The 26454-nt window shown below is 44.0% G+C and overlaps 1 protein-coding gene across 7 annotated transcripts in view; it reads right to left on the bottom strand.

The window, feature by feature from the left end:
• NTM (neurotrimin) overlaps positions 1 to 26454 on the bottom strand; it is a 963501-nt gene that overhangs the window by 431878 nt on the left and 505169 nt on the right. Inside the window, exon 1 of one of the 7 annotated variants that reach the window (XM_023185893.2) lies at positions 290 to 667. The exons of the other annotated variants lie outside the window; for them this stretch is intronic. The gene's annotated coding sequence lies outside the window, so the exon portion shown is untranslated. Of the gene's footprint in view, positions 1 to 289; positions 668 to 26454 lie in introns of those variants that run through there. 7 annotated transcript variants of the gene reach the window in all.

Genomic DNA, 26454 nt, shown 5'->3' with positions numbered 1-26454 from the left:
CCTGCAGCATGCATACATGCACCTTTAAAATGATCAGATTAATTGCGTTAGCATTCAGAGTACATTCAGAGTGTTGGGAGGATGTTTTAGAAGAACCTCATAGTTATTCAGTAGTACAGCACCCACCCAGCAGCCCCCAAAAAGCTGCTCAAAACCCCAGAGACTCAACACTACCATTCTAGAGATCTGTCATATATAAAACAAATCCAAAATCACAGAAGCCTCTTAGTGTGTGAAACTGGAAAAATCGCATCATCAAAATGTTGGTCAAGTTCAGACACCCACTTACATTCTTTATTCTTGTTTTGTCGCCATTAAAAGATGCTGGGCCTGCAAAAGTGCTCACTTGGGTGGATGAGTGTGAGCCACTTGCTGTATTTATACAGCAGACTCCCAGTTTTCCGGGGCCTCACACTCTGGCACAGCTGATTTCATCTTTAAGAGGTGTGTTTCTCAAATTCTTGAAACCCAGGGAGAGACTGGATTTGCCTCGGTCCCCGTCACTTCTCTCTGGCTGCTACTGGTCCTCCTGTGCCTGTATTATTATTTCTCCCCTAACTTCAGCTCTGAGGGAATGGCCTGCGTTTCCTTTCCCTGGCTGGGCCTGGTCCTTGTGCAAGGGGGAAGCACAGAGCAGCCCAGCAGGCGCAGTGGTGGCGACAGTAATAATGCTGCCTTCTCAGGGATTCCCAGAGCCCGGCTCCAGCCCTGACCCACATGCTCCTTGGGGACAGAGAGGAGGCAACAGTGACTCTGTTTTTCCCCTAGACTTTCTATCAGACACAACCAGGAAGCTTTTTGTTGTTGTCGTTAACAACTGTTAAATAACAGAAGAAATGTTCTTCCAAAAAGCTATACAGCATGAAAGAGACTGAACCATTATAACTGAGTCATGTAACCATAAGGGCTCATTCTGGCAACCTTGGAGCAGTACCAAAACCTTACATGTAGATAACACGTTGGAAAGGACACAAACATTTCACCAATCAAATCTCCCTCACACTAACTATTTTATGGAGATAGGATGGAACTAGGCTTTGGGGAAATGGAAACCACACTTTTGGGTAACAAAGAAAGACTAAGAAGGCTTGCCTTTCCATTGTCATAGTTGACTAGAACGTGCTCAGCCAGCAAGAGTAAAGCGACTTTACAGTGAATACCTCAAAATACTTTGCATTAACTCATCATTGGGCCAATTGTTCCCTCCTCTGGTGACTTTTCTGATATTAAATTCTCTGGGAAACTCATCTGCTACTTTTGGCCACTAGGGATCATTTGATGTATAACACCAAAACTATCAGTTGTCAACTTATGGCTGCAACAAATGACTTTACCATCAGGAATAAACAGTTACATCTGTAGGGAGCAGAAGAGCTTTGTTTGTGTTTTTGAAAGGAAAGGAGGAAAATTCACCTATTTTAGCACCAGTTCATTCTTGGAAGACTCTACTGTGTCTCCATTTTCCAGTGGGCAATTGTGGAAATAGGAAATTGAATAACTTCACCACGTTAAGATAAATATGATGATACACTAAAGCTGTGAGATGATGTTTGCCGACTTTCAGTCTGCTGAATTTGGGCTTCTTCTCCACAAGCCAAGGGGTCACCTCTAATAATTCATCCATTCATTTCAACCATCACTCATACTCCCCCATCTCAACCCCTCTTCTTAAACACATCCTCACCACAACAAGTGGAAACAAATGCCAGTCATGGGGAAAGGACAGCGGCTCATTCTGAGCTTTGGAGTCATTTCCCTACAGGCCTGAGAATGGCAGGGATGATTCCTTTCATGGTAAATGCTAATCCTGGCTCTTGCATCTAATTTTCAGGTAGGTACAAATGAGCATTAGTTTTTGCATCTAGGGACGTGGATAATGACAACACAGGCTTTCCCGAGGGGCCTACATACATGATTGACTCTACAGGAAAATACTTAGAAATCCATTTAAGATGGAAGATGCTTTATTAATACATTTTCCTGCCATTGCTTCATTAGTATGTCTGGGCAGGAAAATAATTCTTCGTATAGGCTCTTTGAGATGTTTGGTTGCTACCAGTCTGCATGCAGTTGATCTAAGACAATCAAACCACCTTTGTCTCTGCCCGTGAAGGGAGAGTGCTAAGCTGAGCAATCCAGCAGTTGCAGCAGAAAACCTAGCGGCTAGCTCAGGTAACTCACAGCGGGGACAAAGAAAAGGCACTTGCAACCTCATACCTGCTTCGTGGGCCCAAGGATCCAAACTTGATTCAAACATAGAAGTTTAGAAAGTGGTGAAAGGTCAGAGATGCCCACATAATTAACAAGACAAAATCCATTTTATTCAAACCGGCTATTGAAGTGGTTTGAAAGGATGAAGATCAAAATCATATGTCAACTCACTTCCCAGCCCTTAATCCCTAAATATAACCAACACTTAGTGGCTTATCTTATATCCTGTCTCCTGCTTCATAAAAACTGCTGGATTTATTTTATTTTTCTCGGCATATCCAAGTTAATGAAAAGGGATGACATTCAAAGCAATTTCATTATTTGTGTTCTTTATAGAAACAACTTCCTTTCTGCCTCCTTGAAAGCAGATTCCTAACAAGCGCCCACTTCCACCCTCTTTCCCACCATCTCCCTCTCCTTCCTCCCTTCCTTCTTGCATACACATATACTGTACACATAAATCAACTTGTCACAGCTTGTCTCTGTGCTGACAGCTGTAATTGCTTCAGGTTATAAAAATATCTATAGGACAATGCCTTTCAAGCTCACAAACATGTACACACATCCACACTCCCTGAGCAAAAGGAAACAATCATATTCCCTTTAATAATCCTGGGACTGCAAAGGAGGGAGGAGGGAAGAGCCTGCCATGCCGACTCTGGACGGTTGGCAGGCAGGTGAGGAAGCAGTAGATGGAGCCTTCAGGCAACCCTGGCATCTGTACACTGAGGCAGGGCTGGAATAGAGAAGAACTCCCAATGAAAGAGAAATTAGCTATTGTTTCTGTTTTACTCCATGTTACCCAGAGCAAGCTGGGACCAGCTAAAGAGCCGTCACTATTCCACACACACAAGAGACCAAACGAGGAGCACTAGCTTAACAAATGCCAGCTCTGCTTCTCCTTGTCTAAAAAGGCTAAAGGCTCCCCTCTCCTGGTGGAGATCTCACATAGGAGTGCAGGCAAGAAGATGGGTAATGCAGGGCAGTTAGAGAGTGGTGTGACATCAAATAGATATTGGAAGATTTAATCAGAAAAGGAGGCATAAATCTAGATAAAGAGATGCCTCTAGGGCAGTAGGGAAGGGCTGGGAACTGGAAAAATATATGCTATTTTTTGCTCCTCTATGAATACAGGATCAAAATAAAATCATGGTTCATCTGGGCTATAGTCCAGCATGTTAGGATTTCAGCAGAAAGAGCAAAGGGGCAACTTGAAAAGGGGAAGAGTGCTCCAGGGAGAGAAAAGAGGTCACAAATAGAATCGAGAAGGAGGATGTGAAGGAATGGCAAAGGTGAGGCTCTCTGTGGACTTTAAACCCATAAAACTTTATAAGAGATGCACAAAGCAGAGAGGTGGTGGGTAGAACAATCGGAGGTAGACAGAAAAGTCAGGGGGAACAGGATGAACAAGCCAAAATCAAAGTGCCGATGCAGCGAAAGGCAGGTGCCCAAAGGGGACAGCCTGAGAACCAGGGGTCTTCGGGGCAGAGCCTTTCCTTTTTATCTAAGTTTTGGGTCATAATAAGACCCTGGACTCACAACATCACAGAATGATACATTCAGAAGGGACCTTGGAAGATCTTTAGTATAATCCATTCATGTGTTAAGTGAAGGACTGAGGCCCAGGAGGGAGGAGGAGTGATCGCAGGAGCATAAAGTTTATAAACTGACCAATCCAGACTAGAACTCAGAACTCCTGACTCCTACACCAGGGTTCTTTCTACTCCACCTGTCAGGTAAGAACAATATTTAAGAGCTAGCCAATACAGTAACTCCTGCTGCTGCATCATCAGTGGCCAAGAGAGAGACACACAGAGGAGAGTTTACTACGATTGCCCAGAATCACTTTGGGTATATAATTATTTGGTTGAACTCAAATTAGTTAATAAACCAGCAAATGGATTTTGAGTTCCTCGTGTGTACCAGGAACTGTGTTGAGAGGTACAAAAATAAAGACATGCCCCCTGCCCTTGAGTTGCATCCGTGGTCTAGTGCTGTTGGGTTTGTCAGTGGTTTTATTTCTATTAACATTCATGAAAATTAAATGAACTCCATCCTGCACTCCCCTAGAAGGCCTTGAGAACTTTCTCATTGCTGAGACAAAAAAGCTGAGGTTTGCCTAGCCTGTGGGAAGTAATTTGTCTCATTACACTTGTCCAGATTCCCAGGCACGATCTTGGTTCTCTAGCTTTATTGAAAGGGGCATTAGGAGGGGTGGGGTGCTCTGAAGGACTTCTAAATATTAGGAAGCCCTTCATCAACTCAACAGGGTCAGTGAAAGCAATGAATGGGAGAGACATAGGCAAAAGTAACATGGACCTCCCCTGCATAAAGCGCACTTCCAGCAGGGGAGACAGACATTCAACAAAGAATTTTATGAAATAGTGGATACAATTGTGATGAATGCTATAAGCAAAAAAAAAAAAAAAAGGAAAAGATAAGATAGGAGATTCTCATCGTGTCTGGAAGATCAGGAAACTCTTCCCTAAGGAAATGACATTAAACTGGACTGAACAGTGAGGGGAGATGAAGGGATGGGCAAGCACGGGCAGGAATCTCGTGGATGGCAGAAGACGGCACAGACGCTACACGACCCAAGACGGGAAGGAGCATGAGCAGAAACTGCCTCAACAGCCTCAGACGGTGTTCACGCAAACTAAGGATGGGCTCTGGGTCTCACTGAAAACCTCTAATGCCGTCAACATTCTGTGTTCATGCAGTCACAGATTTATTCAGTACGTATTTATCCAATAAGAAGGACCATGACCTTGGGTTTTAGACTCAGACCAGAAGTCAAATATTCACCCTCTCCATTACTAGCTGTGGGACCTTGGGGACCTGCCCTAATCTAATCTGTAAAATAGTGGTCCTCATGGTTAGCTACTGTCAGTACTGCCGTGCGGATGAGATGAGGGAGTAGCTGCAAAGAGTTTAGCACAGGCCTGGCTGCTCCCAGGCTTCTCACGCTGGGACTGGTAGGAGCTGCCATTGGCTGTGCTTCTCTCATTCTGAGTCAGCCTACAGGTGACATTCATGCAGAGAACCCAGGAGCAGACTGCTGAGTGCAGGCCCTGGGAATGCTCTTAGAGTTCACAGCATAAGGGGGACAGAGCAGGAACGTCATGCTGAGATGTAGTCAGAGAGAGGAAGTAGCACAGCCTCTAGACCACCCACAGCAGGAAGAGCTGTGGCCCCCAGCTCCCACCCCACTGTCAGGCCTCTGTTCTCTAGGCCTGTGGGAAACAGCCTGTGCTTGCAAAAGAGGAGACAGCTTTCTCTTTCAGTAGCAGCCTGGGAACTTTGAAAGTACAACAGAAAAGTAGCCAATCCACCTGACAAAAAGAGAGGACACCTTCATCCCATTATGAAGTGAGCCACAATGTCTGACCTCCTTCCATGAGCCTTTAAGCCCCCTCATTGCTCCCATGTGCCCGATAGCTGAATCCAAAGCTTCTTCAACCATGCAAGGCCCAACACGCTCAGGTTTCCATCTTAAATGAATCACTGGATAAGAACATCTTGGGTCTGCCTCATCTCTCCTAATTTCTACATTCAGGGATTGGCTTTGTAGCCTCTGTGGAAGAGTTACCTGCAGACATTCATCTACATGCACACACAGACACCAGTTCTAATGTTCCCGAGCCCAGCCAGAGTAGGGAAGTGGCTTCTCAAACAGAAACAGCCCTAGGAATGGCAATTTTATCAAGTACAAATTTGGAGTTTAAAACCCCAAGTTCACTGTGAGAGGAACTTGGCTGACTTCTACCCCTGTCCTCCATTCTCCCTAAACAATCACCTAGAACTTCTGTCTCTGTCTGACCTTTTCCCTTCGTTTTCTTTAGAGGTTTTGTTTCTTGTTCCCCATCTAAGAACAACAGCAGACAAAGTAAATTTTAATGACATAAGAATTTACATAACATATGGGCCCAACTGTACTTTTTATTGGAGGTGACATTTGTGCAAATACATTTTGTAAACCAGAAGACCTGAATTCTAGTTTCAACTCGGCCTGTCGTTTTGTCACCTTAGATAAGTCACGGTTTGTTTTTGAATTTTTAGCTCCTTCGTTTATCAAAAAACAAACAAACAAAAATCTTCATGATCTGTGGGTCACTGAGAAGGTCTAATGACAAATTCACTCAAACGGGTTGACGCACTTTTGCAGAATTAAAGGAACAATTTCAGAGTACGGTGACAGCTTAGTAAGAGTGTGGGATCCAGGGTCTGGAATTCCAGCCCCAAGTCTGCCCCTTACCAGCTCAGTGGAATAGCTCTGCTCTCTTCCTCTTGCCTTCTAAATGAGGAGTTTAGATGAGCTGGCTTCCCAGAATGTTTCCAACTCTAATAGTCTAGGATTATAATGCTTCTCAACACTCTTATCAAATTCACTCATCAGTCCTTCCTGCACAGAAATAGCCCTTCTTATATGGCCTTCCATTCTTCCCATTCATCTAGGTAACCACTTCAGAATGTAGAAAACTGTTGTACAAAGTAATTAATGAGCTGCCCTGGATCTGAGGCAAGCGATGGAAGAGTCAAGATGATTAAAAGTCTTCCGATAAAGGGTTTCTTTAAGGAAAAGAAAATCCCACAATGCAACCAGCAATGTTAATCTTCAATAAATATGCTGTTAATATTTAACTGGCATTTATTTAAACTTACAGTAACTGTCCTATTAAATCTAAATTAATTGCCCATTTGGGAATCTTCCCCTAAAGCCTAGCTGGGACAGGGCTGTCTAGATACAGTCTATGCTAGGCATCCAGCCATAAAGAGAATATTTAAACCCTTCCTCCAGGACTAGACTATTGGAATATCTGGGTTAGAAGAGCTTTAGAGGTCTATTGGATTAGTTGCACACTCTCTGTCATTTAACTTTCTGTGGCCCTATTTTTTTTTTTCTTCTCTCCAGTAAGGGATTTTTTCTGTTTCCTGTATCTACCTCTTTCCCCCTTTTCTTTTTATTTGGATTCTCTCTCCTTTCTGTTAGTGTTTGTTTCTTCTGGACCTCATGTTTTAGACTCATTCTGCGTGTTTTATCTCAGTCTCCCCTGAGTTTCTTAAATAAGCCATTTAGGCATATGTTCATAGCATATTCTGTACACACACGGATACATATACATACATATAATTTTATGTGTTACAAAGGACATTTTATAATAGCAGTTGTATATAAAAGGCTAAGTGCCGTGAAATAATTCCTGAGTCACGCTGCTTTAGAAGGGGCAGCAAGAGTGTAATTGGGTAGAACTGATCTTTGCTATCCCTGAAATCAATCAATATTTTTTATTAGAAATGTGGACCTGGCTGAACGTCTGTGATGTTATTTTGCTGGGATTGTAACCCATTTACATTTCCACACCAAACATATACAGACACACCACACTGGTTTCATCAGATCAGTTGACTACTGAGATGTGGATTTCAAACAAACACCTACTTAGATGGGTTAGTGTTCAAACTGGGTTAACTTTCAACCAATGCATCAAGGCTGCACAAAATCTGAACTTTCCTCGGGGAAGTGGGAAATGGATGAGACTAAAATCATTCACTCTAAGGTTCCTAAATGTTTAGTTCACCGAGTTTGATTTATAAATGTTCACTGTTTGCTCTGCAGGCTCTGGGACAGGAATGGTGGTACGGAGGGGACAAAGCACCAATGAGGAGTAGGTGACGTGGTGGGAAGGCGCCCCACACATTTTAAGAAGATAAACATACTCTCAACTGTTTGCTCGTGGAAGGCTTGAATTTGTACTGCCCTAGAAGTCAAGTTTCTTTGTATTTCTAGCTAAACTAATACCCAAACTATCCACTTCTTTTTTTCTTCTTCAATTTAAAGCATCTTTACTTTATTGACTCTGCCAAACTTATTGACTCTTACAAAGAAATAATAAAATGCGTTTCTATATGCTTGTGCATCACTGTGACTTTCACCTTATTCGTCCACCTGTATGCATTACCATCATGAGTTCAGGGCCTTTCTAAATAAGGTAATCGAGGTTGCCCTTGAGGCATCACAGCCCTGTGCTTCTTTCCCAACCTGGGGTTGACATGGGCAGTACCTCCCAGAAAGAAATGACTTCCCTAAAGCTTTGGTATGCTTTCCTTCTCTAGCTTACCACAAAACTACCAGTGAATGCTTCAGGTTGTGAGAAAGAAGGAGCCACTTGTGAGTGTCTTAGGAAAATGAACTTATGTGCTGTTCAGTTAGCTTTGAACCTGAGGGAGGCAGAATTTGGAAAATGTTGTCAGCATGCATGTGAATAAACCACAACACAGGAAATAATCTACCTTGGCTTTCACAACAGTTTTGACAAGGTGTCAGGATCACAGATACCTTTTAGAAAAGCGCATGATGAGAAGACTATCTTTTTTTTTTTTTTTTTTTTTTTTCCCAAAGGCAGAGAGTTGCTTAAAGCTAAGATATAAATCAAGGGTAGATTGACATGTTTCTATATGGGGAAGTATTAATACTAGATTCCCCAAGGGACAGTTGCTAGGACAAATCAAATTTAATATTTTTACCAATGATCTGTCAAAGGGAATTCATAGAGAACTCTCCCAAGTTTGCAGAAGACATTAGGTTCCCTTAAGTAATTAAATCTTCAGCTGACATGGATGAGCTGCAAATAATCCAGAAAGTTATTTGGATATGTGGAAAAGTGGCCAAATATAATGGAAGATACTTTAGAAAAAATAATCTAAAGTATGCATGTAAGTTGCTGGCATAGGAGCAGTCGATGAAGAGACAGTGATGTGGAAGGGATCCGACATGAATGCTGAAGCTAATGGCTTTGACTTTGTGTCCACGTTCCACAAATTACCAGCTTGACCTTGGAAAATGTTCTTACCTGTCAGAGGCTCATTTTTCTCCTCTATTAAAAAGGAATAATACCTACCTCTTGTATTTGCTGTGAGGGTTAAACGAAATAATTTATGTAAAGTACCAGTGAAGTACCTGGGCTGTAGTACCAACTCCATAAATGGTTGCTACTGATTATTCTTTTACAACCCAGGAAAGTAATCTTGGAATCAGTGATGGCTAGCAGTTCCCAAGCTATGATCCTTACAACGCATATTGGAGCATGATACTATAGATTATTTTCTGCAGATATCAGGAATTTTTGCCAAAAAACAAGTGTTGGCCCAAACATTTTTATGAAAAACACTAAAAGGGTATTAGAAAAAATAGAAACAGAGAAAGAAATGTTATTTTTACTCAAAATTGTTCCATAAAAATTATCCTAGTATTGCTTAGAGTAGTTATCATTGTAGCTCACAAATAATAAACTTCATGCAACCAATTGCTGAAGTCAGAAACTGAGTCACTTTTAATCTCTTCCATCTAATTGCTGCCCCTCATAACCCAATCTCTGTCTCTCTCTCTCACTCTTTTTCCTGGGTTCTTCCTCCAAAATATATTTTATATCCATCCACCTTTCTCAACCTCCACTGCCCTGCCTGGCCCAAGCCAAGATCTCCTTATTTTCTTATCTGGATTCCTGAAATTCATCTTATGTGGATGTCCTCCTTCTGCTCTCACCAGCTCTGTTTCAGTCTCCACGTTGAAAGGAAGATTTCCTGAAATGTGACCTTGTCACTGTCCCGATTAAATCTTTGGTGGCTCCACACTGCAATTGGAATAAAGCCCCAAATCCTTTCTGTGGTTTCTGAGCCCTCAGGATGTGACATCTGTGTATTTTCAGCTTTAGCAACTACGTCTTCTTCCCTTTTGGAACCACGTCACGTTTTGTTTTATTGTATTACAACTATAATTCCTCAGAGGTTCTTCTTTCTCAATGGAGGGACTTTGCATGTTCCACTTCTGCGAAGGATGCAGTCCCCATGTTCTCAGGCTGAGTTGTCTTCACCCTTCTTGGTTCTGATTGGCTCATGAAGGTCTCACTATGCTGTCCACTGGACTTGGCATATGCCCACTACATCAGTGCCTCGCATAACACTCAGAATACGTGTAATGGTCTAATTTCTGTCTTTTTCTCTGTTACATTCCTGAAGCCTAACACAATGCCTGGAACCTAATAGGTTTTGATAAATATTTGTTGTATTTATGTGACCAGCACAGGTGGGGAAAATTCAAAAATTGAAATAATTTGTTTTGTAGGGACTTCTAAATCTCTACAAACGAGGAACATGAAATTGATGATGACATTTGCTATTCACAATGTATAAGGATAGAGTGGACACACACTTAATGACCAAACTCTAGCTAAAATAAAACATAAAAACTCTAAGAAATCAAGACAATAGTTAAAGGATAAAAAATAAGTATGTCTGAATAAAACTTATACAGACAAAAATAATCTCTAAACAGGATATGAGAAGGTTTGAATAAATTAATGGGTGATATACCCATACCATTTATTAGGTTAGAGGAGTCTGATGGCTTTCATGTAAAATTGCCACCGTCCAAAGCAGGTAACTAGGACATCTGAATTTATGTGACCCAGTGTGACCTTTCTAATGTCATGTTCCCATCTACCCAGTAATTCCATTTTGTGTCTGGCTGGGGATACTTGAATTATACTTACCTCACCCCTGTCCCACCCCTGTAATACACATACCTACCTTATGACACAACTCCTTGTAGAATGTTTATGTACACTTTGAAAAGGCATTTTTAAAAATACTATGAAAAGTGTGTGCATGATTTACGTGGAAATGCATCGTGAGGAGGAGAATAGCTCCCCTTAGGCAGGGTTAGTTGGCCTGCCTTGCTTTCCAGTCCTTCACATGCTTGGCTGTTTCCTCCATGAATGACCTCAACTTTCACTCTTCACTGGGCTGGGGACCCCTGATCCTCTGTGCACTCACTTGTGTCTTGTACATTGCCTCTGAATTTACCTTGGACACATCCTTCACTTTGCTTGGCTCCCTCATTCCGAAAGTTCAACTTCTAGCAACTGGAAGAGCTGGATTACGATATACATCTCTAAACTCTGAGTCTTAGCTCTTTCTCGCCACCTCAGTGCGTCCCTGTGTCAGCCTACTTTCTAGGGCATGATGGGAAGCAACTGGTTTTCCATGGAATTTTTCATATTTCACTCCAGTGGAAGAGAATTGTGACAGCAATCATCCCAAACAATAGGTAATGCATGAGCCTGAGTTCTCGACTTCGTGCTCCACAGGATTGGCCTCAACAGAAGGTGGGGGGAACTATATTATTTTTCAATTTCATTTCCTGAAGACACAGATGCATAAATGCATAGAGCCCCAGAGATTGAAAAACATGGTAGGCCAAGACTGGATGGGCTTTAGAAAATGTTCTCCCAAATCAAGATCAGAGTAAGTTAGTTGAAAAGATTTTTTTGATTGCTCAGCTGGGATGAGAACACCCTTCCCACATTTATTCAACAAGCATGCCCTAAGGTAGGTGACATGTTACATCAGGGACTGTCATATCCTTGATATCCAGCCTCCATGGTTACAGACTGCTGGAATAGATGAATGTTAGAAATAATTGCACAGATAATCAATGAATTACAATTGGAGTCAGTACTACAAAGGGAATGTACACAATTTCAAGAGAACAGAAAAGGGGACAGTGCCTTATTTATAATCACTTGATCTCAGCAAAGAACAGGCAGAATACATTCAATGATAAATGGGAGAAGAATGAATGAATGAATGAATGAATAAACATGTAAAAAATATCTAGACCTGTGCATCTCAATGTTTTCCCACAAGGCCAGTTGGTCCTACCTCCCCACAGGCAGACATCAGCACCAGACCCCCTTCCTCCTTCTAAGAGGCAGTCATTTTCCAGGGAACGGGGGTGTTTTCCCACATTCTTATTATTTATCAAACAAAAATAGAAGAGGATTGTGAATCAGGTTGTATAAACATTTCGAGCACAGTCATTTTGCTTTTAGGAGAAAGAGCTAACCACGCTCTCACAACAAATCCGCTTTGATCCCAACATCCAACTTACGACCTCCTAGCACTCTCCACCCAAGAATAACATTAATAATAATCAGCCTATTAGCCAGGGTGCTTGGTGTGAATCTGAAAATTTTGAGAAACGATCTTATAAATTATTTTCCAAGGATATCATCTTTAAGCATTAACAGGCACAACTGACACTGAATTCTGGGAATTGAGCATAATTACATGGAAATTGACACGACACAAATGCCAAGAATTCTGTTAACCTTTAATATCTTTTAAAAACTCTCCCCTCGTAATTATCTCTTTCCTTTGTCTCAAATGTTACTGATGAATATTTAGAGGTATGAGCAAACAAAAAAGTGGATGGATTGTGGAATATTGGTCTTTGTTTGGAATCCTGGAGTTTTCCAGGTGTTCCATCAAGAGGTGATAAATAGAATACTTGGAATTTGACTATTTTCAGAAGTTATTTCTACCTTTATATTTGCTCTACTCGAGTTGTCTGCTTATAATTCCCCATGCTGAGTAGAAGCTCCTTTGCATCAGTAATTACAGTAAAAGTGTAAGTCTAAGGCATTGGATGTCTAATGCAATTCCTGACCTGTCCTGTGTCTTTGCAAAAGTCATTGCACCTTTTCAGTGCTTCAGATACCATTTCTGTACAGTGAGTGTGATGGCATTTAACTCCAACTGCAACAATATTTGCACAGTGCTGTAAACTTTACCAGGGGCATTGCCATCCCTTTGCTCACTGGTAGATCAGTGCCTCTTAATTTTTTTCCTTCTTGCCACTCCCCAATGCTACCACCAAGGCTCTCTTGCTTTTTTTCTTTTCCCTCTCTCTCTACTATTTTAATTAAATCCTACCTCATCTCTCTGCCTCCAACCCTGCCTCTGCCTGAATCAGTGCTTCTTAACTGGGGCAGGGCACACTCCTTGGAAGGTGGGAGTGGAAAATCGAGTGGATGTTGGTTACCACCATAATTGGAGAGGTACTGCTGCCATTTAGTGTACAGAGACCGCAGAGATCAGAGACTTGGCAAGGCATGGCTATTCTGCCACGGACGTCAAATGCCTGCCAGACATTTGGGTGAGTGAAACCTTTTTCTTTTAAAAATCTAAGCCTAAAATGTACTCCATTTGACATATAAACACAGACATTCTTGCCAGGTTTTAATGTTCACTAATTCTCCAGGAATGCAACTATCCTGCAAGTCAAAGAAAGACTGTGTTTGATTTGTTCACATCTTTACCAAGAAGTGTTCACTAGTTTGAAAAATCACATACTCAATGGGAATGTTTCTCATCATGTTGAGTCATCAATTAATTCTACATCCTTGTATCAGTCTCTACTATCACTTAGCTGTCACATTCATGGTGATTCTGTGTATAGACGCATCCATACTTCATTATATCCTATGGTGCAGTTGTATCCAAATATTTATTTTACGTTTATATTATTATCAATCATTTTCTATTTATTTCTCCTTCAGATTCAGTCAGGCTTTATATAGGTCATTTTCTGAAGTACGTGGATAGGCATTATATGTTATCTATGAACTTATCTTCTGCACAGTAATGAGGGTATTAAAAATATTTTAAATGATGTTTGTGTTAGAAAAAGTTGAGAATAGCAGATCTACAGCATTTCACACAGAGAAACCAGCTTTATCTTTCTCAGGCAAGGATCTGATAATGTCCTTGACCTAGGTAGGAAGTTTCAGTGGCTCCCCCTGCCTATGACATAAAGACCCGACTCTTAAGATTGACAGTCAGGAAGTATCCTATGTTAATCAAATAGTGTTAGCCTCTGTGGTGGCCCCATTTTTGCACTCATGTAACATCCTAGGACCCAGTCAACCTAGACTAGATGTTCTTCTTGGAAAGTTGCCCTGCATATCACAAACTATGTAGATGCTCAGACTTTTGCTCTGCCAAGATGCCCTCCTTCCATCCACAGCTTTCTAAATCCTATTCAGGTTTCAAGAACCAGTTCACATTCCGTTTCCTCCATGAAACATTCGTTTAACCAATGCTTCCCATGCCTCTCTTTTCTACTGGTTGAAATCAAAATATTTAAAGGAAATATATATGTGTGTGTGTGTGTGTGTGTGTGTGTGTGTGTGTGTGTGTATCTTTCACAATCTAGAACTCTGTAAATGTGTGTATGTGTATCTGCATTGTAATGAACTGTAGATTTGTCTGATCTCACCAACTAGGGTGTAAGCTCTCTGAAGGCAGTTGCCCTTTCTCATTCATTTTTGTACCTGCCCAACACTGAGCAAAGTATGTGACCCTGCGCATGAGTTCAATAAATATTCATTGAAATGAAATGACCTCTCAGTGATTAAGAAAGGTAGTCTAGGTACTATTACCTCTATTTCATGTGCGAGAAAACAGCTGTAAATGAGTCCTGATGGGTTGTGGTGTGCAGAGTGTCAGCTGAGGCACACTGTAGGGGAGGAATGTATGGTTACTTCCAGTCCATGCAAGGTCCAGGTCTGCACCTGGAAAAGATCTAGAGAGGTTGACCTACATTTCTGCTGCCAGAAAATAAAAATCCTCATTTCCAGATCAGCTTTCCAATAAACGTGTTTGGATTTATGGGACTCTATAGATCAGTGATGATGGCAAATCTTCCACCTCTTAAAACCTAATAAGCGAAGAGAGCGGCAGGTTTTCTCTTTTTAAGATACGTTCACAGCAGAATCCCGCCAGAAGTAAGACTTGAGCTTCCCAGAAGCTTCTCCAGGCTTGCCCGGTGTGCAAGGGTCGAGCTTCAGCCGCACCCCTCGGCACAGAGCCAGCCTTGGCGGAGCCATCCATCACAGCAAAGCCTGCCCTTCTCACACACTGCTGGAGTTGGAAATGGAAGTGGCCTTTTAACAGAACATCGTCTTAGGATTGTGTGAAGCAAGGCTGACAGAGAAAGAAGATTCATTCCTGACACCAATCATACTAATATCTGTCACCAGAATGACATTTTCCCTTTAATGATGAAAAATGCATCAGGAAAGAGGGAGGAGGATGAACCACCTTCCCGGGCTGCTCTGGTCTGATAGGGAGGAGCCTGGACTGCTGCTGGTGGTTTGCAATCTGGAGGAGGTGAGGCGATGGAGGGCCAGTTGGTCACTGAACAAACACAACTGGTGCTCTGTTTGGAAGCGAAGGGTGCAAGCAGATGGAAGCCTGTGGGTTAGGCAGTGTCACGGCGCATCTGACTGATTTCTCATTAGGCCCTCTGCCTGGTGTTTCAATAGAACTGCCTCCATATCTGTCAGGCCCCAAGCAGAGGTTCAGTACTGGTTTTCAGAGCTGCCATACACATAGTTTACCACATCCAGTTTCGCAGAGCTCGTAAATCTTCCCAAGTCTTCACTCCCTTACTGTCTTATGTGGAAGGGCCACAGCGTGGACCCCATATGCACATCCAGGGTGAACCTGTTGGTGGGGGTGACCCACGTATAGGTGAAAGTGCCTTTAAGCCAACATTTTATAGATCGAGTCTGAACACACGGAGAGGTGGGGACAGCAGAGCAACTGGCTTGTGTCTCCTAATTAGGCAAGCATGTGGCTGGCGGTTGAAGAGAAGCTGCGCAATTGCCCCCAGTGCTCACGGAGTATTTCCCAACAAACACCAGATTGCTGTCCAGAAGTCCATTGTTCACTGAGGTGTTCAATGCTGACTTCTTTATAAAATGCCTTTCTCTCCCCTTCCTTCTTTCCTACTGGCAAAGCCTGCCTCCCACAAAAGAAGCTAAAAATGCCAGATATTCACCCTTCTGTCTCTTTTGCTGTCATGCAGGTCACTTTACACGGTAGAAGGACTAGGTATTCCTCCCTCATCAAAAAGAAACATAGGCCCTCTTCCAGGCCCACTTCATTATTATCTTTGATCATGATTAGGCGATGGTGTGAGCGATGGAGAAAGGTGGCCACCTTTCACTCATGATATGCAGATCTCACATGCTGAGCATGATGGAGACCAACTCTGAGGTCCTGGGTCCTGGAGGCCATTGCTGAGCATGGGGACACCCCCCTCCAGGCTTCCTTGATGCCCTTTCTTTTTAAGCATCTGCTGTAAGGGGCTTGATTCCCTGCAACCAAAAACATCCGAAGTATTCCATTTCCACTTCCTTGGGAGAAAGATATTTTAACGCCCCGAAGATGGTACTTTGAGATTCCTTCACTTGGCCCCGAGCTGGCGCTGCTGTGGCCACACGTCTTCTGCCTTCTGTTCCAGCTTTCCTTTATTCCCTCACTCTCACAGACATTGGCAGACCCAGCCTGTTAATGCACCAAGAATAATACTCCTAGAAGCACTAGGGTACTTCTAAAGTTTAATGCTTTCATAATTCTTTGCAACGTTAATTAACACAACACCCCCTCATTAGCTAACCTGCCAACAAAGCAACTCCGAATCATTTTCTTCTTTACGAAGGAGGAAACTGAGTCATTTATATCCCTGTATTTGCATGAGTGGGCTTCTGGCTCCCCCTCTGCTCCTCCTACATTCTTACTTTCAAATATATTTTAGGCCAGCAATGCTGCAATTTCAAAGGGACTTCACCTGAACAATTGAGCACCCAAAATAATTGATTCACTAGTGCACATTTTTAAAATGCTAGCCCTAATACCCATCCCTGCAAATAATCCAGACCACAATGCCCACATCCTACATTTGGGCTGAATATGCTGTTCTCCTCTGAAGTTCTTGATTTTTCTGCCTCCTTCTGCCCTTCCAGACAAGGTAGAATCCCCCAACAAGACTGCAAAGGTCCAAAGTGACTTCTTGGCTCCATAAGTGACACTCAGAGCTCTGCCCTAAGGGAGAGAAAGGGTATGCCAAGGCTGTTGCCCGGGAAGAACAGCAGGTGGCAGGAGAAGAGCTTTCTGTCTGGAAGCTGAAATGTTGAGGTGGCCCTGCTGTGGGGCCTTCTGTAATGAGATGTCCCGCTTCAATGTGGATTCTTGCCAAGAGGAGCTCTGGCTCCTTGGGGTTGCTGGGCTGGCCTGGGCAAGGTCAAAACTATGGCTACTCCTCTTGCCCAGTCCACAATGTCACCTGCTCCTTGACAGGAGAACATGATGAGCTTGGAGGCAGCAGTATCTTTAAATTTCCTCCACCCTCAAGTCTACTAACAAGAGGGCAGCACGTGGCCACCCTGTACCACACCAACAACACAGTCAAATGCCCATTAGAGGCCCTGGAGACATCCCACATCCAGTGGAAAAGACGTAGAGAAAAATAGGGGGCAAAGCACTGCAAGCCCTACTTTTAAATTAGAAATCAGCCAGGGTTTCCTGACAACAAAGGAAATTACATACAGCTGAGAGGAGTTATGCAATATGTGCACACAATTGAAATTCACATACATTACTTTGTTTATGAAATGCTTGATAAACTTTTGAGAATGAGAAAGATTATCTCTCTTTGCACAGTTAGAATAACCATAATTGATATCAAAATGTTAGATTTGCAGAATAAATTATACATTGTCATGTAATGTAATTCTCACCCAGCTACCCTATCTAGCAGAACCATGTCCCATTTGACAGATGAGTGAATCAAGCCTTAAATGGGAAGAAGAAGAAAGAGAAGGAGAAGGAGGAGGAAAGAAGGAGAAGGAGAAGGAGGAGAAGGAGGAGGAGGAGGAGGAGGAGGAGGAAGGGAGGAAGAAGGAGAGGAGGAGCTGACAAAGTTCCCATAGTGGAATGTGGCAGACATTGGTTTCAAATGTAGTCGTCTAACTCCACATCAGTGTATTTTACTGGGCTGTAGCTTAATAAATACAAGAATCTACCCTCTCTCCTTGAGAAATACTCCCTAGGCTGTGGCTCATTTGAGAGAGTAAGGAGTATTTAGATGGGATAATAGAGATACTACAAAGGGCAAAAGGAAGACTACGATTGAGGAGCAGATGAATGAGAACCAGAACCATTGTCAAGAAGTACGCCCAGTGAAAAAAATGGGACACGTAGAAGAGAAAGAAAGAAAGTCCAAAATGTCTGAGCAGTGTAACAGGCCTGCCATTTATCTCGCTTCTGAATGTCGGAAAAGGCAGCATTTGTCGTCCACAGAAAAATACATGGGATTTAAAGACACTGTCAGGCTCAAGGAGCAGTGACACAACTCCCACCACAGAGAGCCCTGAGGGGTGCTTTCCAGTGGCCACTGGCGGGGTGGGCAGGGTCCTCAGGGAACCAGAGGCCTGCTCTCCATCTGGAGAGCTGCTTGCTCAGGATGCCATGGCTAAACTCCTTGATCTCTTGGCAGCATGTGGCCCCATGAAATGCTCTTCTTTGTTTTGAAAAAGCCTCTTTTTTGGGAAGTCAAGTCACCACACCATTTAGACTCCCCATCCTCCTGGACAGGATCTTCCCAAGGGCTTTCCCCAACTTGTAGTCCACCCTGTCTTACACCTCATCTCGATCTCTGTCAATCACCACTATTCACCCCTCAAGACACACTTCGACTGACCCCCCCACCCCACCCTTCCACGGAGTCCTTCTTTTGGTCATCCCAGTGAGAAGGGATCTCTCTCTTCTGAATGCCTGCAATGTTTTGTGTCTCCTATAGCACACGGAACACACTGCCTTCTGTTATAGTTGGGTGTCAATATATGGTATCCTCCCTATAAGGGATTAACTTGTTTCTAAGACCTTTGTCTTTTTTTTTTTTTGTTAGACCAATTTACTTGATAGATGAAAAGACTCACAGAAGTCATCTAAGTCAATGTGCCCATGTTGTAGATGAGGAAATGGACCCTAGAGAGCTGACATCGTTTAGGCAAATTCGCACATTCTCCTCTAGGGTAGGCTAGGGGAGAGCTGGAATTCATTTGCACCCTGAAATCAGGGACGTGCTTGCCCAGAATGAGGACAGAAAAGGTTGAAGGAATGAATGATTCTGTCAAATCCCCTAGACCTGCCATTCCACTGTCAAAAGTGGTTCAGCCAGAGACACAGACAATTAGTAGGGGATCCTCAAGTCAACCTCATCCCAGAGATAACCATCTCACTCAGCATATGCGTCTGGGTGGCACCATCAGCAGCACACAGTGTCTGTTCCCATCCGAAGGGCTTTTCACAAGGAGCTCATTCTGAGCTTCTTGATAAGCAACTGGGTAGTGGTGTTATTTTTAATCAACTGACCAGGGACGAAAGTTCTTCAGATAATTCTGCTTTTATATATTAAAAAAAAAAAAACAGAAAATCAATCTATCACTAATGAAAGATGATTGAAAATTGCTAATGCCAACCAATTGTGTAACTTTGCCTTACAAAAAAGGAGAATGCTCATGAGTTTCCTCGTCTCCTCTACTGTAAACAACGCACAGGGCTCAGCTCCCACCACCGTCTCCCCCTGCACTCAGCAGGCTGCTGGTGGTTATTACAGGAGGCTGCCTTACCATTAGCACAGCAATGCCAATTAATTGCAGTCATGAGCAGACTTCACATTTAAGGAAACTCACAGCCTGAGCCCTAGCAGCATTTGTAGATTCGGAATGTGTTTAGAAAGCTCTGTTTCCAGGGGGTGTGGTGTGTGTCTCTACAAACAAGGGAAGGCTCTGAGGGTCAGGGGTGTGGTGGATGTGTGTGTGTGTGTGTGTGTGTGTGTGTGTGAGAGAGAGACAGAGAGAGAGAGGGAGCGAGAGAGAGAGAGAGAGATAAAAGAGAGAGAGCATGTGTGTGCTGTGCATGTTTCTGCTATCTTAAAGTAGCCAGGTGCCTTCCTTTGGAGCAGCGAATTGGGTCGGGGAGGAGGGCACTGCTGGAGAGATGAGCTTTGGGTGTGCTGAGAAGGAGGAGTCTCTGTGAACAAGAGAAGTGAGACTTTGAATAGAAGGGATTTGGGAAAGGAGCTAAATGCATGCCTAAGTAGGAAGTTTCTGAAGATGGAGGGAGAGGGTTCCTGCAGAGACATCCATCTTTGGTTCTGGAAACAATTTATCATGCAAAAGAGGTGCCTACAGTGCTCTGCGCCTCTTGGTTTCCTTTACTCTCCTTCCCCCACCATCTTCATGAAAACCTGGGATGTGCCTCTCTTTGCACCTCCCGCTCTGTTGTTCTTATTCTCTCCTTTCTCTCTGTTTGTAAGTGATAGGCAGTGAGGACAAAGTCACTGCTCCTTACTAGGCAACCAGGCTCCACTGAGTCTGTTGTTTAGAACCTTGTAGAAGTCCTGAAACAAACCCCAAAAGGAGCACTGTTTTCCCTTGAGGACCTTCTAATGTATTTTATTTAAAGGCCCACACACTGGGCCGTCAAAGTCACATGCAATGTGACAAAGTGGGTAATTACGTTTTGCTTAGCACACATCAAAGGAACAAATGGCTCGAGAGTGGTGTGCTGTGCACTCGGGCGTGATGTGTGAGGCCAGCCTGGCTGGGGGTGTGGTGTGGGCGGTGGTGTGGGCGGGGGTGTGGCCATCAGAGCCCAGGCTGGCCCTCTGGTCCCCTACCTTAAAAGGAAGGAGGCTGTGAGACTTCTTTCAATCTGGGAGCTGAAGTGGAATCCACCTGGCCTGCATCTGATGCTCCTTTGGTTTGCATGGAAACCTGTGTTTATGGGGGAAACTCCAAGCCTGCTTTCTACAGACAGATGTTTCTGATCTCTGTCCCTCATCATGTCAAGAAGGTTCCTTTTGGGAGATGAACTATCATTTAGTTTTCTCTTCCCCTGGTGCAGGAGATGGAAATAAAATACCAACACTTCCTAAAATCCAGACGCTCCCTTTGGAAGTGGGTGACTCCAAGCAGCCTTTGACAAGGGACTCATTTAGCACTCAGTGCTGCTGCAGCTCAGTAGAAAAGAGGCTGCACTGAAGGTACAAATTATGTCCACAGTCCTTGTCACTGGTGAAAAAAGAGGAATAAAGCCAGATTCTATGTCGCCGATGCCAAGACCAGCTACTCTTTAAACGCAGGAGGACTTCATCCCATCTCCCCTTCCCTCTACTTACCCCACAGGCTGGAAAAACTTGTCGCTTTAAAATTTAATTATATAAAATCCTGCTCCCTTTACCCCCTGTGGATGAGCAATTGTTCTGCTATTTCTATAAAACGCCACAGGAAATATGAAAATAGGAGGCAGGATTTGGAGCAAGACTGTTCCTGAATGCCTGTGGTTAGCAGCGTCAGAGGAGGCTGTGAGGATTTTACGTCTGTGACAAGGAAGTGGAAAGAGGAGGGAGAAAGAGTGGGAAGGCAGGTACTGCAAGAGGCCCATCTCGGGATGCTGCAGTGTGACCTTTGACCCGAAGGAACCAAACCTGGGGCTGAACCGAAAGGAGAACAGCCCTCACCTGTGCCAAGCTCACTTCCTAAGGCAGGAGATCTGAGCTGGCAGATGGGTCAAAATGAGTCATGAGCTGGAGGGGAATGAACGATGCACTTCTCCATAGTGTGAAATGCCCTCTCCAAAATAGACTGGGAGGTATCCATGGTCTCATTCATCTTTGTTTGTTTTCTTGAGATCAAGTCTTGCTCTGTCAGGCTGGAGTGTAGTGGTGCAATCTCAGCTCACTGCAACCTCCACCTCCTGGGTTCAAGTGATTCTCCTGCCTCACCCTCCTGAGTAGCTGAGACTACAGGCACATGCCACCATGCTTGACTAAGTTTTGTATTTTTAGTAGAGACGGGGTTTCACCATATTAGTGAGGCTGGTCTCGAAGTCCTGACCTCAGGTGATCCACCCGCCTCGGCCTTGTAAAATATTCTTTAAACAAATATTTTACTGGAAAGCAGTTTTGAGTAGCAACTGAAAGTATAGGCACTGGGGCCAGAAGCCGAGATTTCAATCATGGCTCCTTCACTTACTAAAGGGATATACGTGGCAAGTTACTCTCTTCTTGCATTGGTTTTCTCATCTGTAAACTGGAGATGACAATAAAAGTACCTCCTTCATATAAAGTGCCTAGAACAGTACTATCATAATCATCTAATAAGTCACTGTAATATAGCAAATACCGAACTAGATACAAGGGCAACAGTGTAGTAGGAGGCCCTGTGCTTGCATTCTGGTGGCTCATAACTTAATGGGGAAGACAGATGTGTACACACATTACCTACAATGCGATGGGAGCAAAGAGAGTGGCATCTAACAAGTCTGAAATTTTGAAGATGAGTCTATCTAATGATCAAAGGATTTGGGAACACTTAGCAGAAGAGATGGGTCTGTAGTTTTTTTAGAATTAGTAGGAAGTTACCAATTGGAGAGAGGAATTGGGTAATTTCTAGCACACAAAAGAAAGAACAAAGAAGCTGAGGTTTAAGAGATCATGGCCTGTTTGGTAAGACACAGTGAGAAGTGACTTGTGCCAAAGAAAGGCAGGAGAAGAAGCCAGAGAGAAGCCCACACGTCTCGCTAGACAGTTTGGGTTTCATTTTGTTGGAAATAAAGATTCACTGGATTTACTGTTTTGTTTTTGTTTTTGTTTCCAGGTACTCGGTCTTTTCATTTTCTTCAGCTTTATTGAGATATAATTGACAAATAAAATTGTATATATTCAAGGTGTACAACGTGATGTTTTGATGTAAGTGTGCATTGTGAAGTGATTGCCACAATTAAGCTAATTAACATATCCATCACATCACATAGTTACCTCTTTTTGGTGTGTGTGACAAAAATACTTACGATCTACTCTGTTAGAACATTTCAAGTGTACAATACATTGTTATCAACTGTAGTCATCATGCTGTACATTACTTCTCCAGAACTTATTCATCGGGGCTTTAGAGTTATACTGATGGGGGTTTGACCGACTGCCTATTTGACCTTAGACAAGTTATAAAATGAGAATGATAATGTCCACTTATGGAGTTATTAGGAAGATTAAATAAGACAATGCCAGAACAGTGCTTAACACACAGTAGGCACTCTATAAATGAGAGGTCTTAGTATCATCCCAGCGGGGCAGATAAAGGCCAGCGAGCCCTTCCTCAGGGATGCATGAAGACACAGCATCCCTTCCTCCCTGCTAAAAAGCACAGAAGCGTCTGTTAGCAAAGCTTGGCTCTGTCGTCTTACAGGGTAATGGTCAGAGCTTTGTAGGAAAGCTCCCTCCAGCTCCCTGGCCTCTGCAGGGATCTCACCTGAATCCCTAGTGTAGCCCTGTACCTGGGAAACAGAACAAAGAGACACAAGCAAGCAGCAATCCCTGCCGAGTTAGCAATGGAGCAGCCACCAAATGGACAGTTCGCTCTATAAACACAAGGGGCATGCCTCGGACCCAGTTAGAAAGGATCTTTTTAGAGGTAGATTGCAAATATGAGCAAAAGTGACTCAACCCAGGACTGGAAAGTGATCTACTGCCTCAGCAAAGCCATCGCACCCCAGTTGGGGAACTGGGAAGAGGCTCCGAGCCAAGGCAGAGTCTCGCCCACAGCCTGCCTGGGAAGAGAATTTCAAGGAGGTTAAAGTCACAGGAATTAGAGAGAGCCGGGAGGTTCAAGGCCCTTCCACTGCCAGTAGGAGTGTGGGGGCTCGGTTTTATTACGCAGAAGCTGGTGGTTTTCATGGTGTGAACCATTCCAAACAGATACATGGCAGGGACGGACGGCTAGAAAGCATTGAACCAGGACAGAGTGAACTGGACAGGATTAAATCCAACTCAGGCACTGGCTTCACTGAGCCTTGCTTGTGCCTGACTTGCCCTCAGGGAACAGCAAGGTTGAAACTGTACTGGTGGGTAGGGTTGGCGGGGAAGAGAGGGGTCTCTTGGGAAAACGAGGAGATTGAAGGGGAGGCAGGGAGTCAGGTGCTTAATCTTTGAGGGAGTAAAATCCACTTTCTTTCTCCCTGGGTAGGAAAGAATGATCGCAAGAGTGTTCCAGTGCAGAAGTCAGAGTGACGTACCCCACTCTCTCGTACCTTGCTTTCTCATCAACTCCACCTCTCTGATCTTCAGTGGCCACCATGTGCAGCCTTCCTAAGCAGAAAGTCTGCTCACACTTGCACTGGAGATAAGGAACCTGGGCCCCAGGGAGCCCTGTCCCATCAGGGAGCCTCTTGTATCAAACGTATCTAGTTATTCCATAATTTAACTGCAGCCTGAGTACAGAAAGCTCTTTTGTTGTGGTGTCTGATAATGCAATGAGACTCCTTCCCCTCTGTGAGTTAATGACGTTTGTGGGGAGATGACAGGTGGGTATGAAAATGGAATTGGATGGGGTGGGGGCAGGCTCTGGCTCTGCTCCTTGCTCTTGCAGTTTCTGCCGCTCAGCCCCTGAGGAAGAGCGTGGGATGCTATCTATCAGTCTGTGCATCGGGATTTTCATCTAATTTCATAATGAAGACGTTGCTCCATCAGATACAGACGACATGTCAGCAGAAATGCAAAAGGCCATTTTTATGTGTCAACTGACTCTCTGCGGGGCCCCCACCTGCCCGCAATTGTGCAGCCAGTACAGGCTTGAGGGAAGGGCTCCACCATGCTCTACTGGTTCTACAGATATGCTGGATCTCTCTTCCCTTCATCACCTTTTCCTCTCCAGCTGGAAGCCCCGTGAGGGCAAGAGTCTTTGCCTGTTTGCTGTTGTACACCCAGTGCCTGGAACGCAGTAGGTACTCAGCTTGGATGAATGAATAAACCCTATCCTCACTGCTTCCCAGGCGAGGTGTGGTGTCCCGTCTTCACAGACCTACTCACTCCTCAGAGCTGAGGCTTCTGTCAAGCCTGCTCCACTCTGAGGCTCTTCTTTACATTAGGATGAGGGATTACACTGCTTGACCCAAACTGTGGGTTTATTCATTCATCCAAGCTGAGTACCTACTGCGTTCCAGGCACTGGGTGTACAACAGCAAACAGGCAAAGACTCTTGCCCTCAGGGGGCTTCCAGCTGGAGAGGAAAAGGTGATGAAGGGAAGAGAGATCCAGCATATCTGTAGAACCAGTAGAGCATGGTGGAGCCCTTCCCTCAAGCCTGTACTGGCTGCACAATTGCGGGCAGGTGGGGGCCCCGCAGAGAGTCAGCTGACACATAAAAATGGCCTTTTGCATTTCTGCTGACATGTCGTCTGTATCTGATGGAGCAACGTCTTCATTATGAAATTAGATGAAAATCCCGATGCACAGACTGATAGATAGCATCCCAGACTGATAGATACAGCTGTTACCCGGCTATAAGGCTGGGCTGTTGCTCTGCAAAGTTCTGTGCCTCAGCTTCCTCTTCTGTATAATAGAGCCACTAACGGCCCCTGCCTCATGGTTTGCTGTGAAGGTTGAGTGCACCTAAAGGGCTAAAAGGGTAGCCCTGACACACAGGTAGCACTCAAGAATTATTAACCTTTATGTTCTACAAGAGTCTGTGTCCTCTTTCCCTGTATGGAAGTGTTTTGTCCCAGGAACCCACAGGTGACATAGTTCCTGCGGGATTTGCCAATCACCAGCTCAAGACAGGATGGCAAGCCTCTTCCCGAATAGCCCCCCTTTCCATGACTTCCCATCACTGCGTGCTCTTCTCGGAAACCCCTGGTGTTTCCCTTGGGCCTCGTGTTTCCCTGTGCTAGACCCAAGGATTGTTTATTTGTGGAATGTCATAATTTTTACAGGTGATATTTCCTCTAAATGCCCAAAGTCACATGGCCACTGTGGTGTGGGAGTTCAGAACCCTGTTTCCAGAGCCACAAACCTCAGCTCTGCCCTTTTCTAGCTGTGAGACCTGGGAATATTAAAACCTTCTAACTTTTTAGTGTTGCTGTGTTTTTGTTTTTCTTTGAGATGGAGGTTTGCTCCTGTTGCTCAGGCTGGAGTGCAAGGGTGCGACCTCTGCTCACTGCAACCTCCGCCTTCTGGGCTTAACCAATTCTCCCGCCTCAGCCTCCTGAGTAGCTGGAATTACAGGTGTGCGCCACCACATCTGGCTAATTTTGTATTTTTAGTAGAGATAGGGTTTATTCATGTTGGTCATGGATACCTGGTCTCGAACTCCCGACCTCAGGTGATCTGCCTGCCTCGGCCTCCCAAAGTGCTGGGATTACAGGCGTGAGTCACCGTGCCTGGCCAACTTTTTAGTGTTTTTATCCATAACACGGGGACTCTACTAGTATCTAGTCTGTGGGGTTGCTGTAAAGATTAAATGAGTTTATCCCCATGAAGGGTTCAGAATAGCTCCTGTCACCTATTAAGAATTCAGTAAATATTAAATATTATTATTTGTAGCTATCATATGGCCATTTCCTCCCCCAGTGCACACAAACATGCATCCCTTTAATAAAAGAAAAGTTGAGACCCACTCCATTCAATACCATCTGGCCATGAATAGCAGGGCTTTTCCACGTACAAAGATATGATGCTATCCTTTCTACTTTTAGTGGGTGGTAGGAGAGTGAGAT

The sequence above is a fragment of the Piliocolobus tephrosceles genome, chromosome 13, assembly GCF_002776525.5.
Source record: "Piliocolobus tephrosceles isolate RC106 chromosome 13, ASM277652v3, whole genome shotgun sequence".
Taxonomy (NCBI): Eukaryota; Metazoa; Chordata; class Mammalia; order Primates; family Cercopithecidae; genus Piliocolobus; species Piliocolobus tephrosceles.
The sequence above is the reverse complement of the archived record's forward strand: the minus strand, read 5'-3'. Positions and strand labels throughout refer to the sequence as shown.